The sequence below is a fragment of the Apodemus sylvaticus genome, chromosome 1, assembly GCF_947179515.1.
Source record: "Apodemus sylvaticus chromosome 1, mApoSyl1.1, whole genome shotgun sequence".
Lineage (NCBI taxonomy): Eukaryota > Metazoa > Chordata > Mammalia > Rodentia > Muridae > Apodemus > Apodemus sylvaticus.
The window spans coordinates 152,603,540-152,618,800 of NC_067472.1; the positions used below are offsets into that span (position 1 = coordinate 152,603,540).

Here is a 15,261-nt window from a genome sequence, read left to right on the forward strand (position 1 = left end):
TTGGCTCTTCATATGGGTTTGAGGCTTTTCTGAAATGCTGACATGAATGATAACACACTTGTGTTGCCAGGCAGAGAGACAATGGAGTGCAGGCTGCAGGAGAAGTGTAGCCTGATTGAGTAGCATAGCTTGGGCACTTTTATAGACTGTGGAAGATTAAAGTGGACACGAGGGGACTTTGTGGCCTGAAGTCTGCAAGATTCCCACGCAAATAGCTTAGAAATAGAGCAAAGTTGATCAATTAGAGATGATGCTAGACATGTCTCCTGTAAGGTTCCACCGGATTGACACAATTCCTTATGTCCCTGGATTCATGAGCCGTTGGTGGACTCAAGTCAAAGCATGAGATTTGCAGACCTGTGACTGAAATTGATGTGTTGAGGGAGATTGGGCAGGAACCTCCACATTTAATGAATGCATTTGTCTTAAATAGTGTGGTGGAGATATCCGTTAAATCGTGTGTTTGAGATATCCCTTGATATCTTTCCACATTGTTCCAGGCCTCCTTCACAATGTCAAAGTTACAGATCCTTGAGATCTGCTCACAATGGTAGGCTTATGAGAAAATACCGGAACGATCTTCCTTCAAAACTACAAACTCATGGATCATGGTACTATTATATTTTCTGAGATAGTGATTTAAATCTACCTTAAAGCCAATTGCTAGCTGTTCATAGGAGGAAATGCTCAATGGGTCTCAGGATATCCTTGAAACCTAGCTTGAGACCAATGTTCATTGGCACTTTCAAAGAAAAACTGGAATTTTTAAATGGAGGTTGCATAGTTGATTAAATTTATGGCCATGAGTCAATTTGCACCGTGGATTAGAGGATCTAAGTCCCAATGTGGCATGCCTCTGTTGGTGCTACTGAGGGGTTTGTCGTGATAATTCTTTTCAGCAAGGAAAAATCATTGCATAGCAGATAAACTATGGTGGTCCCATGAAAGACGAACTATTCACAAGAGACAAAAGAGAAGACAAAAGATGGACCAAAGAGGCATGAAACCGCCACTGAGAGCTTATCAAGGAAAGTGAGAGAGCCACACAGAAACACACACAAAGAAACACAGACAAACAACCCCCCACAAACCCCCACATACGCACCTCTATACACACACACTCTTACACACACCAAGAGACAGAGACAAAGACGGAGAGATAGCTAGAGAAAAATATTGAGAGAGAGATACAGAGAGTCAGAGAGATATGTTGTTCCAGGGCCAGTAAAGCCTGCTACTTATGAGCTTGAAAGCAGAATCAGTTTACTTGTTTGATTTCTGCCTCATTCCAGTAGCCAGTTGAAGAAGTCAGAGTAGGATAAGAGCCATGATGGAAGATACTTATGTCGACCAGATCGACATCCCTGAAAGGACATATTTGTGGTGAACTTCCCCAGAGCCGACTCCACATTCTCACCTTTTATACTGAAGCAGAAGTGTGATTGCCCATGTTAGTGCAATTTTCTTGCTACATGCTGTATCATGTGCCCTGAATTTCTTGTTAATATAGTAGAGAACTGTTGTCGAGTAGGTTGGTGTTCAGGTCATCTTGGAATTTGCGGTTCATCAGTGGAGCAGCTCACATTTATCCTTAAGGCCTTGGATGGAGGTGAAGGCCCAGCAAGCACTTGATAACAAAGGGCGTGTTATGTCCCCAGCCGAGGTCAGAGTGGACACATAGCCCCTATGTGTATGGAGGAAGCCTACAGGTTGACAAGAGCAGGAGTGTTATGGGTGTCTGTAAAATCTGACAAGCCCAAAGGACTCAGTAAGCTCATCTTCATTCTTGCTTTGCATGAGTTTCACTAAAATGGCGGCATGTGCTCTTGCTGTCTTCACAGGGTGGCATTCCTTTCCAGCAAGGGCCCGTGGTGACACTCAGAAGAAATGAACACACCAACATTGGTTGACTCGTCATGGCACTGCACTGATCATCCGATGAACTGGCTAACTGTTGCTGCCTTGATCAAGGGTACCTTAGAGAAAAGGTAAGGAACACATGAATTTGCTCCAGGAACTCAATGTGCTCAGGTCTTGGTAGAGCTGTGAGGAACTCTATGGTTTGTGCCCTGTGCTTTAGGGACACGAAGCAGGATTAGTGCCTCTGGTTCTCCCTTGTTTGGAGCTTAGGCCGATTGATTGATCCCTAGAAATGAATGGGCAATGGCCGGCAGTTCCTTGCTCTCCCAACACCCAAGCACTCCAGAGTACCCACAAGGTCTTTGTGAAAGGCACTGCAGAGTGCTTGGATCGATGATGATTCCCAGTCAAACATTCCTTGGAAAAGCTGAACAAAATGAGTGAAAACTCAGTACCGCAACTCTCATCGAAACTGAGGTCCGGCACCTGGGGTCCTCCAGGTCCTATGAGCATCAGAAACAGGCAGGCCAAGCTCCCCTTTGCCCTTGCTTCCTCGGGCTTAAGCCAGACACACTAAATATGGGTATGTGCTTGTCCTACTCCTCAGGAAACCATGGCCGAGGCCATGGCAGGCCCTTTTGTTCTTGTGGCTTCCTCCCGTAGCTTTTGATGACATTCTTGGCAGGGACTTAGAAGTTAGAGCCGCTTGCTCAAGGAGTGTTGTGCAGCCCTAAAGGACACTGGTTTTTGAAGCAGAAGGAATGGATTTGGCACCAAAGTTTGGCTCTTCATATGGGTTTGAGGCTTTTTTGAAATGCTGACATGAATGATAACACACTTGTGTTGCCAGGCAGAGAGACAATGGAGTGCAGGCTGCAGGAGAAGTGTAGCCTGATAGAGTAGCATAACTTGGGCACTTTTATAGACTGTGGAAGATTAAAGTGGACAAGAGTGGACTTTGTGGCCTGAAATCTGCAAGATTCCCACGCAAATAGCTTAGAAATAGAGCAAGGTTGATCAATTAGAGATGATGCTAGACAGGTCTCCTGTAAGGTTCCACCTGATTGACACAATTCCTTATGTCCCTGGATTCATGAGCCGTTGGTGGACTCAAGTCAAAGCATGAGATTTGCAGACCTGTGACTGAAATTGATGTGTGGAGGGAGATTGGGCAGCAACCTCCACATTTAATGAATGCATTTGTCTTAAATAGTGTGGTGGAGATATCCGTTAAATCGTGTGTTAGAGATATCCCTTGATATCTTTCCACATTGTTCCAAGCCTCCTTCACAATGTCAAAGTTACAGATCCTTGAGATCTGCTCACAATGGTAGGCTTATGAGAAAATACCGGAACGATCTTCCTTCAAAACTACAAACTCATGGATCATGGTACTATTATATTTTCTGAGATAATGATTTAAATCTACCTTAAAGCCAATTGCTAGCTGTTCATAGGAGGAAATGCTCAATGGGTCTCAGGATATCCTTGAAACCTAGCTTGAGACCAATGTTCATTGGCACTTTCAAAGAAAAACTGGAATTTTTAAACGGAGGTTGCATAGTTGATTAAATTTATGGCCATGAGTGAATTTGCACCATGAATTAGAGGATCTAAGTCCCAATGTGGCATGCCTCTGTTGGTGCTACTGAGGGGTTTGTCGTGATAATTCTTTTCAGCAAGGAAAAATCATTGCATAGCAGATAAACTATGATGGTCCCATGAAAGACGAACTATTCACAAGAGACAAAAGGGAAGACAAAAGATGGACCAAAGAGGCATGAAACCACCACTGAGTGCTTATCAAGGAAAGTGAGAGAGCCACACAGAAACACACACCAAGAAACACAGACAAACACCCCCCCACAAACACCCACATACGCACCTCTATACACACACACTCATAACATACACACACCAAGAGACAGAGACAAAGACGGAGAGAGAGCTAGAGTAAAATATTGAGAGAGAGATACAGAGAGTCAGAGAGATATGTTGTTCCAGGGCCAGTAAAGACTGCTACTTATGAGCTTGAAAGCAGAATCAGTTTACTTGTTTGATTTCTGCCTCATTCCAGTAGCCAGTTGAAGAAGTCAGAGTAGGATAAGAGCCATGAAGGAAGATACTTATGTCGACCAGATCGACATCCCTGAAAGGACATATTTGGGGTGAACTTCCCCAGAGCCGACTCCACATTCTCACCTTTTAATCTGAAGCAGAAGTGTGATTGCCCATGTTAGTGAAATTTTCTTGCTACATGCTGCATCATGTGCCCTGAATTTCTTGTTAATATAGTAGAGAACTGTTGTCGAGTAGGTTGGTGCTCAGGTCATCTTGGAATTTGCGGTTCATCAGTGGAGCAGCTCACATTTCATTCTTAAGGTCTTGGATGGAGGTGAAGGCCCAGCAAGCACTTGATAACAAAGGGCGTGCTATGTCCCCAGCCGAGGTCAGAGTGGACACATAGCCCCTATGTGTATGGAGGAAGCCTACAGGTTGATAAGAGTAGGAGTGTTATGGGTGTCTGTAAAATCTGACAAGCCCAAAGGACTCAGTAAGCTCATCTTCATTCTTGCTTTGCATGGGTCCCACTAAAATGGCGGCATGTGCTCTTACTGTCTTCACAGGGTGGCATTCCTTTCCAGCAAGGGCCAGTGGTGACACTCAGAAGAAATGAATACACCAACATTGGTTGACTCGTCATGGCACCGCACTGATCACCCGATGAACTGGCTAACTGTTGCTGCCTTGCTCAAGGGTACCTTAGAGGAAAGGTAAGGAACACATGAATTTGCTCCAGGAACTCAATGTGCTCAAGTCTTGGTAGAGCTGTGAGGAACTGTACGGTTTGTGCCCTGTGCTTTAGGGACACGAAGCAGGATTAGGGCCTCCGGTTCTCCCTTGTTTGGAGCTTAGGCTGATTGATTGATCCCTAGAAATGAATGGGCAATGGCCGGCAGTTCCTTGCTCTCCCAACACCCAAGCACTCCAGAGTACCCACAAGGTCTTTGTGAAAGGCACTGCAGAGTGCTTGGATCGATGATGATTCCCAGTCAAACATTCCTTGGAAAAGCTGAACAAAATGAGTGAAAACTCAGTACTGCAACTCTCATCCAAACTGAGGTCCGGAACCTGGGGTCCTCCAGGTCCTATGGGCATCAGAAACAGGCAGGCCAAGCACCCATTTGCCCTTGCTTCCTCGGGCTTTAGCCAGACACACTAAAAATGGGTATGTGCTTCTCCTACTCCTCAGGAAACCATGGCCGAGGCCATGGCAGGCCCTTTTGTTCTTGTGGCTTCCTCCCGGAGCTTTTGATGACATACTTTGCAGGGACTTAGAAGGTAGAGCCGCTTGCTCAAGGAGTGTTGTGCAGCCCTAAAGGACACTGGAATTTGAAGCAGAAGAAATAGGTTTGGCACCAAAGTTTGGCTCTTCATATGGGTTTGAGGCTTTTCTGAAATGCTGACATGAATGATAACACACTTGTGTTGCCAGGCAGAGAGGCAATGGAGTGCAGGCTGCAGGAGAAGTGTAGCCTGATTGAGTAGCATAGCTTGGGCACTTTTATAGACTGTGGAATATTAAAGTGGACAAGAGGGGACTATGTGGCGTGAAATCTGCAAGATTCCCACGCAAATAGCTTAGAAATAGAGCAAGGTTGATCAATTAGAGATGATGCTAGACATGTCTCCTGTAAGGTTCCACCTGATTGACACAATTCCTTATGTCCCTGGATTCATGAGCCATTGGTGGACTCAAGTCAAAGCATGAGATTTGCAGACCTGTGACTGAAATTGATGTGTGGAGGGAGATTGGGCAGCAACCTCCACATTTAATGAATGCATTTGTCTTAAATAGTGTGGTGGAGATATCCGTTAAATCGTGTGTTTGAGATATCCCTTGATATCTTTCCACATTGTTCCAGGCCTCCTTCACAATGTCAAAGTTACAGATCCTTGAGATCTGCTCACAATGGTAGGCTTATGAGAAAATACCGGAACGATCTTCCTTCAAAACTACAAACTCATGGATCATGGTACTATTATATTTTCTGAGATAGTGATTTAAATCTACCATAAAGCCAATTGCTAGCTATTCATAGGAGCTATTCATAGCTCAATGGGTCTCAGGATATCCTTGAAACCTAGCTTGAGACCAATGTTCATTGGCACTTTCAAAGAAAAACTGGAATTTTTAAATGGAGGTTGCATAGTTGATTAAATTTATGGCCACGAGTCAATTTGCACCATGGATTAGAGGATCTAAGTCCCAATGTGGCATGCCTCTGTTGGTGCTACTGAGGGGTTTGTCGTGATAATTTTTTTCAGCAAGGAAAAATCATTGCATAGCAGATAAACTATGGTGGTCCCATGAAAGAGGAACTATTCACAAGAGACAAAAGAGAAGACAAAAGATGGACCAAAGAGGCATGAAACCACCACTGAGAGCTTATCAAGGAAAGTGAGAGAGCCACACAGAAACACACACAAAGAAACACAGACAAACACCCACCCACAAACCCCCACATACCCACCTCTATACACACACACTCATAACATACACACACCAAGAGACAGAGACAAAGACGGAGATAGAGCTAGAGAAAAATATTGAGAGAGAGATACAGAGAGTCAGAGAGATATGTTGTTCCAGGGCCAGTAAAGCCTGCTACTTATGAGCTTGAAAGCAGAATCAGTTTACTTGTTTGATTTCTGCCTCATTCCAGTAGCCAGTTGAAGATGTCAGAGTAGGATAAGAGCCATGATGGAAGATACTTATGTGGACCAGATCGACATCCCTGAAAGGACATATTTGTGGTGAACTTCCCAGAGCCGAATCCACATTCTCACCTTTTATACTGAAGCAGAAGTGTGATTGCCCATGTTAGTGCAATTTTCTTGCTACATGCTGTATCATGTGCCCTGAATTTCTTGTTAATATAGTAGAGAACTGTTGTCGAGTAGGTTGGTGTTCAGGTCATCTTGGAATTTGCGGTTCATCAGTGGAGCAGCTCACATTTCATCCTTAAGGCCTTGGATGGAGGTGAAGGCCCAGCAAGCACTTGATAACAAAGGGCGTGCTATGTCCCCAGCCGAGGTCAGAGTGGACACATAGCCCCTGTGTGTATGGAGGAAGCCTACAGTTTGACAAGAGCAGGAGTGTTATGGGTGTCTGTAAAATCTGACAAGTCCAAAGGACTCAGTAAGCTCATCTTCATTCTTGCTTTGCATGGGTCCCACTAAAATGGCGGCATGTGCTCTTGCTGTCTTCACAGGGTGGCATTCCTTTCAAGCAAGGGCCCGTGGTGACACTCAGAAGAAATGAACACACCAACATTGTTGACTGGTCATGGCACCACACTGATCATCCGATGAACTGGCTAACTGTTGCTGCCTTGCTCAAGGGTACCTTACAGAAAAGGTAAGGAACACATGAATTTGCTCCAGGAACTCAATGTGCTCAGGCCTTGGTAGAGCTGTGAGGAACTGTATGGTTTGTGCCCTGTGCTTTAGGGACACGAAGCAGGATTAGGGCCTCTGGTTCTCCCTTGTTTGGAGCTTAGGCCGATTGATTGATCCCTAGAAATGAATGGGCAATGGTCGGCAGTTTCTTGCTCTCCCAACACCCAAGCACTCCAGAGTACCCACAAGGTCTTTGTGAAAGGCACTGCAGAGTGCTTGGATCGATGATGATTCCCAGTCAAACATTCCTTGGAAAAGCTGAACAAAATGAGTGAAAACTCAGTACCGCAACTCTCATCGAAACTGAGGTCCGGCACCTGGGGTCCTCCAGGTCCTATGGGCATCAGAAACAGGCAGGCCAAGCACCCCTTTGCCCTTGCTTCCTCGGGCTTTAGCCAGACACACCAAAAATGGGTATGTGCTTGTCCTACTCCTCAGGAAACCATGGCCGAGGCCATGGCAGGCCGTTTTGTTCTTGTGGCTTCCTCCCGTAGCTTTTGATGACATTCTTGGCAGGGACTTAGAAGGTAGAGCCGCTTGCTCAAGGAGTGCTGTGCAGCCCTAAAGGACACTGGAATTTGAAGCAGAAGGAATAGGTTTGGCATCAAAGTTTGGCTGTTCCTATGGGTGTGATGCTTTTCTGAAATGCTGACATGAATGATAACACACTCTTGTTGACAGACAGAGAGACAATGGAGTGCAGGCTGCAGGAGAAGTGTAGCCTGATTGAGTAGCATAGGTTGGGCACTTTTATAGACTGTGGAAGATTAAAGTGGACAAGATGGGACTTTGTGGCCTGAAGTCTGCAAGATTCCCACACAAATATCTTAGAAATAGAGCAAGGTAGATCAATTAGAGATGAAGCTAGACATGTCTCCTGAAAGTTCCACCTGATTGACACAATTCCTTATGTCCCTCGATTCATGAGCCTTTGGTGGACTCAAGTCAAAGCATGAGATTTGCAGACCTGTGACTGAAATTGATGTGTGGAGGGAGATTGGGCAGGAACCTTCACATTTAATGAATGTATTTGTCTTAAATAGTGTGGTGGAGATATCCGTTAAATCGTGTGTTTGAGATATCCCTTGATATCTTTCCACGTTGTTCCAGGCCTCCTTCACAATGCCAAAGTTACAGATCCTTGAGATCTGCTCACAATGTTAGGCTTATGAGAAAATACCGGAACGATCTTCCTTCAAAACTACAAACTCATGGATCATGGTACTATTATATTTTCTGAGATAGTGATTTAAATCTACCTTAAAGCCAATTCCTAGCTGTTCATAGGAGGAAATGCTCAATGGGTCTCAGGATATCCTTGAAACCTAGCTTGAGACCAATGTTCATTGGCACTTTCAAAGAAAAACTGGAATTTTTAAATGGAGGTTGCATATTTGATTAAATTTATGGCCATGAGTCAATTTGCACCATGGATTAGAGGATCTAAGTCCCAATGTGGCATGCCTCTGTTGGTGCTACTGAGGGTTTTGTCATGATAATTCTTTTCAGCAAGGAAAAATCATTGCATAGCAGATAAACAATGGTGGTCCCATGAAAGACGAACTATTCACAAGAGACAAAAGAGAAGACAAAAGATGGACCAAAGAGGCATGAAACCACCCCTGAGAGCTTATCAAGGAAAGGGAGAGACCCAAACAGAAACACACACAAAGACACACAGAAAAACACCTCCCCACAAGCCCGCACATACGCACCTCTATACACACACACTCATAACATACACACACCAAGAGACAGAGACAAAGACGGAGAGAGAGCTAGAGAAAAATATTGAGAGAGAGATACAGAGAGTCAGAGAGATATGTTGTTCCAGGGCCAGTAAAGCCTGCTACTTATGAGCTTGAAAGCAGAATCAGTTTACTTGTTTGATTTCTGCCTCATTCCAGTAGCCAGTTGAAGAAGTCAGAGTAGGATAAGAGCCATGATGGAAGATACTTATATGGACCAGATCGACATCCCTGAAAGGACATATTTGTGGTGAACTGCCCCAGAGCCGACTCCACATTCTCACCTTTTAATCTGAAGCAGAAGTGTGATTGCCCATGTTAGTGCAATTTTCTTGCTACATGCTGTATCATGTGCCCTGAATTTCTTGTTAATATAGTAGAGAACTGTTGTCCAGTAGGTTGGTGTTCAGGTCATCTTGGAATTTGCGGTTCATCAGTGGAGCAGCTCATATTTCATCCGTAAGGCCTTGGATGGAGGTGAAGGCCCAGCAAACACTTGATAACAAAGGGCGTGCTATGTCCCCATCTGAGGTCAGAGTGGACACATAGCCCCTATGTGTATGGAGGAAGCCTACAGGTTGACAAGAGCAGGAGTGTTATGGGTGTCTGTAAAATCTGACAAGCCCAAAGGACTCAGTAAGCTCATCTTCATTCTTGCTTTGCATGGGTCCCACTAAAATGGCGGCATGTGCTCTTGCTGTCTTCACAGGGTGGCATTCCTTTCCAGCAAGGGCCCGCGGTGACACTCAGAAGAAATGAACACACCAACATTGGTTGACTGGTCATGGCACCGCACTGATCATCCGATGAACTGGCTAACTGTTGCTGCCTTGCTCAAGGGTACCTTAGAGAAAAGGTAAGGAACACATGAATTTGCTCCAGGAACTCAATGTGCTCAGGTCTTGGTAGAGCTGTGAGGAACTGTACGGTTTGTGCCCTGTGCTTTAGGGACACGAAGCAGGATTAGGGCCTCTGGTTCTCCCTTGTTTGGAGCTGAGGCCGATTGATTGATCCCTAGAAATGAATGGGCAATGGCCGGCAGTTCCTTGCTCTCCCAACACCCAAGCACTCCAGAGTACCCACAAGGTCTTTGTGAAAGTCACTGCAGAGTGCTTGGATCGATGATGATTCCCAGTCAAACATTCCTTGGAAAAGCTGAACAAAATGAGTGAAAACACAGTACCGCAACTCTCATCGAAAATGAGGTCCGGCACCTGGGGTCCTCCAGGTCCTATGGGCATCAGAAACAGGCAGGCCAAGCACCCCTTTGCCCTTGCATCCTCGGGCTTTAGCCAGACACACTAAAAATGGGTATGTGCTTGTCCTACTCCTCAGGAAACCATGGCCGAGGCCATGGCAGGCCCTTTTGTTCTTGTGGCTTGCTCCGGTAGCTTTTGATGACATTCTTGGCAGGGACTTAGAAGGTAGAGCCGCTTGCTCAAGGAGTGTTGTGCAGCCCTAAAGGACACTGGAATTTGAAGTAGAAGGAATAGGTTTGGCACCAAAGTTTGGCTCTTCATATGGGTGTGAGGCTTTTCTGAAATGCTGACAAGAATGATAACACACTTGTGTTGCCAGGCAGAAAGACAATGGAGTGCAGGCTGCAGGAGAAGTGTAGCCTGATTGAGTAGCATAGCTTGGGCACTTTTATAAACTGTGGAAGATTAAAGTGGACAAGAGGGGACTTTGTGGCCTGAAGTCTGCAAGATTCCCACGCAAATAGCTTAGAAATAGAGCAAGGTTGATCAATTAGAGATGATGCTAGACATGTCTCCTGGAAGGTTCCACCTGATTGACACAATTCCTTATGTCCCTGGATTCAGGAGCCGTTGGTGGACTCAAGTCAAAGCATGAGATTTGCAGACCTGTGACTGAAATTGATGTGTGGAGGGAGATTGGGCAGGAACCTCCACATTTAATGAATGCATTTGTCTTAAATAGTGTGGTGGAGATATCCGTTAAATCGTGTGTTTGAGATATCCCTTGATATCTTTCCACATTGTTCAAGGCCTCCTTCACAATGTCAAAGTTACAGATCCTTGAGATCTGCTCACAATGGTAGGCTTATGAGAAAATACCGGAACCATCTTCCTTCAAAACTACAAACTCATGGATCATGGTACTATTATATTTTCTGAGATAGTGATTTAAATCTACCTTAAAGCCAATTGCTAGCTGTTCATAGGAGGAAATGGTCAATGGGTCTCAGGATATCCTTGAAACCTAGCTTGAGACCAATGTTCATTGGCACTTTCAAAGAAAAACTGGAATTTTTAAACGGAGGTTGCATATTTGATTAAATTTATGGCCATGAGTCAATTTGCACCATGGATTAGAGGATCTAAGTCCCAATGTGGCATGCCTCTGTTGGTGCTACTGAGGGGTTTGTCATGATAATTCTTTTCAGCAAGGAAAAATCATTGCATAGCAGATAAACTATGGTGGTCCCATGAAAGACGAACTATTCACAAGAGACAAAAGAGAAGACAAAAGATGGACCAAAGAGGCATGAAACCACCACTGAGAGCTTATCAAGGAAAGTGAGAGAGCCACACAGAAACACACACAAAGAAACACAGAAATACACCCCCCCACAAGCCCCCACATACGCACCTCTATACACACACACTCATAACATACACACACCAAGAGACAGAGACAAAGACGGAGAGAGAGCTAGAGAAAAATATTGAGAGAGAGATACAGAGAGTCAGAGAGATATGTTGTTCCAGGGCCAGTAAAGCCTGCTACTTATGAGCTTGAAAGCAGAATCAGTTTACTTGTTTGATTTTTGCCTCATTCCAGTAGCCAGTTGAAGAAGTCAGAGTAGGATAAGAGCCATGATGGAAGATACTTATGTGGACCAGATCGACATCCCTGAAAGGACATATTTGTGGTGAACTGCCCCAGAGCCGACTCCACATTCTCACCTTTTATACTGAAGCAGTAGTGTGATTGCCCATGTTAGTGCAATTTTCTTGCTACATGCTGTATCATGTGCCCTGAATTTCTTGTTAATATAGTAGAGAACTGTTGTCCAGTAGGTTGGTGTTCAGGTCATCTTGGAATTTGCGGTTCATCAGTGGAGCAGCTCACATTTCATCCTTAACGCCTTGGATGGAGGTGAAGGCCCAGCAAGCACTTGATAACAAATGGCGTGCTATGTCCCCAGCCGAGGTCAGAGTGGACACATAGCCCCTATGTGTATGGAGGAAGCCTACAGGTTGACAAGAGCAGGAGTGTTATGGGTGTCTGTAAAATCTGACAAGCCCAAAGGACTCAGTAAGCTCATCTTCATTCTTGCTTTGCATGGGTCCCACTAAAATGGCGGCATGTGCTCTTGCTGTCTTCACAGGGTGGCATTCCTTTCCAGCAAGGGCCCGTGGTGACACTCAGAAGAAATGAACACACCAACATTGGTTGACTGGTCATGGCACCGCACTGATCATCCGATGAACTGGCTAACTGTTGCTGCCTTGCTCAAGGGTACCTTACAGAAAAGGTAAGGAACACATGAATTTGCTCCAGGAACTCAATGTGCTCAGGCCTTGGTAGAGCTGTGAGGAACTGTATGGTTTGTGCCCTGTGCTTTAGGGACACGAAGCAGGATTAGGGCCTCTGGTTCTCCCTTGTTTGGAGCTTAGGCCGATTGATTGATCCCTAGAAATGAATGGGCAATGGCCGGCAGTTTCTTGCTCTCCCAACACCCAAGCACTCCAGAGTACCCACAAGGTCTTTGTGAAAGGCACTGCAGAGTGCTTGGATCGATGATGATTCCCAGTCAAACATTCCTTGGAAAAGCTGAACAAAATGAGTGAAAACTCAGTACCGCAACTCTCATCGAAACTGAGGTCCGGCACCTGGGGTCCTCCAGGTCCTATGGGCATCAGAAACAGGCAGGCCAAGCACCCCTTTGCCCTTGCTTCCTCGGGCTTTAGCCAGACACACTAAAAATGGGTATGTGCTTGTCCTACTCCTCAGGAAACCATGGCCGAGGCCATGGCAGGCCGTTTTGTTCTTGTGGCTTCCTCCCGTAGCTTTTGATGACATTCTTGGCAGGGACTTAGAAGGTAGAGCCGCTTGCTCAAGGAGTGCTGTGCAGCCCTAAAGGACACTGGAATTTGAAGCAGAAGGAATAGGTTTGGCATCAAAGTTTGGCTGTTCCTATGGGTGTGATGCTTTTCTGAAATGCTGACATGAATGATAACACACTCTTGCTGCCAGACAGAGAGACAATGGAGTGCAGGCTGCAGGAGAAGTGTAGCCTGATTGAGTAGCATAGCTTGGGCACTTTTATAGACTGTGGAAGATTAAAGTGGACAAGATGGGACTTTGTGGCCTGAAGTCTGCAAGATTCCCACACAAATAGCTTAGAAATAGAGCAAGGTAGATCAATTAGAGATGAAGCTAGACATGTCTCCTGTAAGGTTCCACCTGATTGACACAATTCCTTATGTCCCTGGATTCATGAGCCTTTGGTGGACTCAAGTCAAAGCATGAGATTTGCAGACCTGTGACTGAAATTGATGTGTGGAGGGATTGGGCAGGAACCTTCACATTTAATGAATGCATTTGTCTTTAATAGTGTGGTGGAGATATCCGTTAAATCGTGTGTTTGAGATATCCCTTGATATCTTTCCACGTTGTTCCAGGCCTCCTTCACAATGCCAAAGTTACAGATCCTTGAGATCTGCTCACAATGGTAGGCTTATGAGAAAATACCGGAACGATCTTCCTTCAAAACTACAAACTCATGGATCATGGTACTATTATATTTTCTGAGATAGTGATTTAAATCTACCTTAAAGCCAATTGCTAGCTGTTCATAGGAGGAAATGCTCAATGGGTCTCAGGATATCCTTGAAACCTAGCTTGAGACCAATGTTCATTGGCACTTTCAAAGAAAAACTGGAATTTTTAAATGGAGGTTGCATATTTGATTAAATTTATGGCCATGAGTCAATTTGCACCATGGATTAGAGGATCTAAGTCCCAATGTGGCATGCCTCTGTTGGTGCTACTGAGGGTTTTGTCATGATAATTCTTTTCAGCAAGGAAAAATCATTGCATAGCAGATAAACAATGGTGGTCCCATGAAAGACGAACTATTCACAAGAGACAAAAGAGAAGACAAAAGATGGACCAAAGAGGCATGAAACCACCCCTGAGAGCTTATCAAGGAAAGTGAGAGAGCCACACAAAAACACACACAAAGAAACACAGACAAACACCCCCCAACAAACCCCCACATACGCACCTCTATACACACACACTCATAACATACACACACCAAGAGACAGAGACAAAGACGGAGAGAGAGCTAGAGAAAAATATTGAGAGAGAGATACAGAGAGTCAGAGAGATATGTTGTTCCAGGGCCAGTAAAGCCTGCTACTTATGAGCTTGAAAGCAGAATCAGTTTACTTGTTTGATTTCTGCCTCATTCCAGTAGCCAGTTGAAGAAGTCAGAGTAGGATAAGAGCCATGATGGAAGATACTTATGTGGACCAGATCGACATCCCTGAAAGGACATATTTGTGGTGAACTGCCCCAGAGCCTACTCCACATTCTCACCTTTTATACTGAAGCAGAAGTGTGATTGCCCATGTTAGTGCAATTTTCTTGCTACATGCTGTATCATGTGCCCTGAATTTCTTGTTAATATAGTAGAGAACTGTTGTCCAGTAGGTTGGTGTTCAGGTCATCTTGGAATTTGCGGTTCATCAGTGGAGCAGCTCATATTTCATCCGTAAGGCCTTGGATGGAGGTGAAGGCCCAGCAAACACTTGATAACAAAGGGCGTGCTATGTCCCCATCCGAGGTCAGAGTGGACACATTGCCCCTATGTGTATGGAGGAAGCCTACAGGTTGACAAGAGCAGGAGTGTTATGGGTGTCTGTAAAATCTGACAAGCCCAAAGGACTCAGTAAGCTCATCTTCATTCTTGCTTTGCATGGGTCCCACTAAAATGGCGGCATGTGCTCTTGCTGTCTTCACAGGGTGGCATTCCTTTCCAGCAAGGGCCCGTGGTGACACTCAGAAGAAATGAACACACCAACATTGGTTGACTGGTCATGGCACCGCACTGATCATCCGATGAACTGGCTAACTGTTGCTGCCTTGCTCAAGGGTACCTTAGAGAAAAGGTAAGGAACACATGAATTTGCTCCAGGAACTCAATGTGCTCAGG

General features: G+C 45.0%; 5 non-coding genes across 5 annotated transcripts; all 5 read left to right on the forward strand.

Moving 5' to 3' along the window:
* The first annotated feature begins 2,247 nt into the window (after nt 1-2,247).
* LOC127676354 (small nucleolar RNA SNORD116) lies at nt 2,248-2,341 on the forward strand. The gene has a single exon (XR_007975836.1). It is a non-coding gene; the product is annotated as a small nucleolar RNA SNORD116 (small nucleolar RNA).
* A 2,552-nt stretch (nt 2,342-4,893) lies between these two features.
* LOC127676429 (small nucleolar RNA SNORD116) lies at nt 4,894-4,987 on the forward strand. Its single transcript, XR_007975907.1, has one exon. It is a non-coding gene; the product is annotated as a small nucleolar RNA SNORD116 (small nucleolar RNA).
* Nucleotides 4,988-7,541: 2,554 nt separating this feature from the next.
* LOC127676355 (small nucleolar RNA SNORD116) lies at nt 7,542-7,635 on the forward strand. Its single transcript, XR_007975837.1, has one exon. It is a non-coding gene; the product is annotated as a small nucleolar RNA SNORD116 (small nucleolar RNA).
* Nucleotides 7,636-10,186: 2,551 nt separating this feature from the next.
* Nucleotides 10,187-10,280, forward strand: LOC127676434 (small nucleolar RNA SNORD116). Its single transcript, XR_007975912.1, has one exon. It is a non-coding gene; the product is annotated as a small nucleolar RNA SNORD116 (small nucleolar RNA).
* Nucleotides 10,281-12,832: 2,552 nt separating this feature from the next.
* LOC127676356 (small nucleolar RNA SNORD116) lies at nt 12,833-12,926 on the forward strand. Its single transcript, XR_007975838.1, has one exon. It is a non-coding gene; the product is annotated as a small nucleolar RNA SNORD116 (small nucleolar RNA).
* The last annotated feature ends 2,335 nt before the right edge of the window (nt 12,927-15,261 follow it).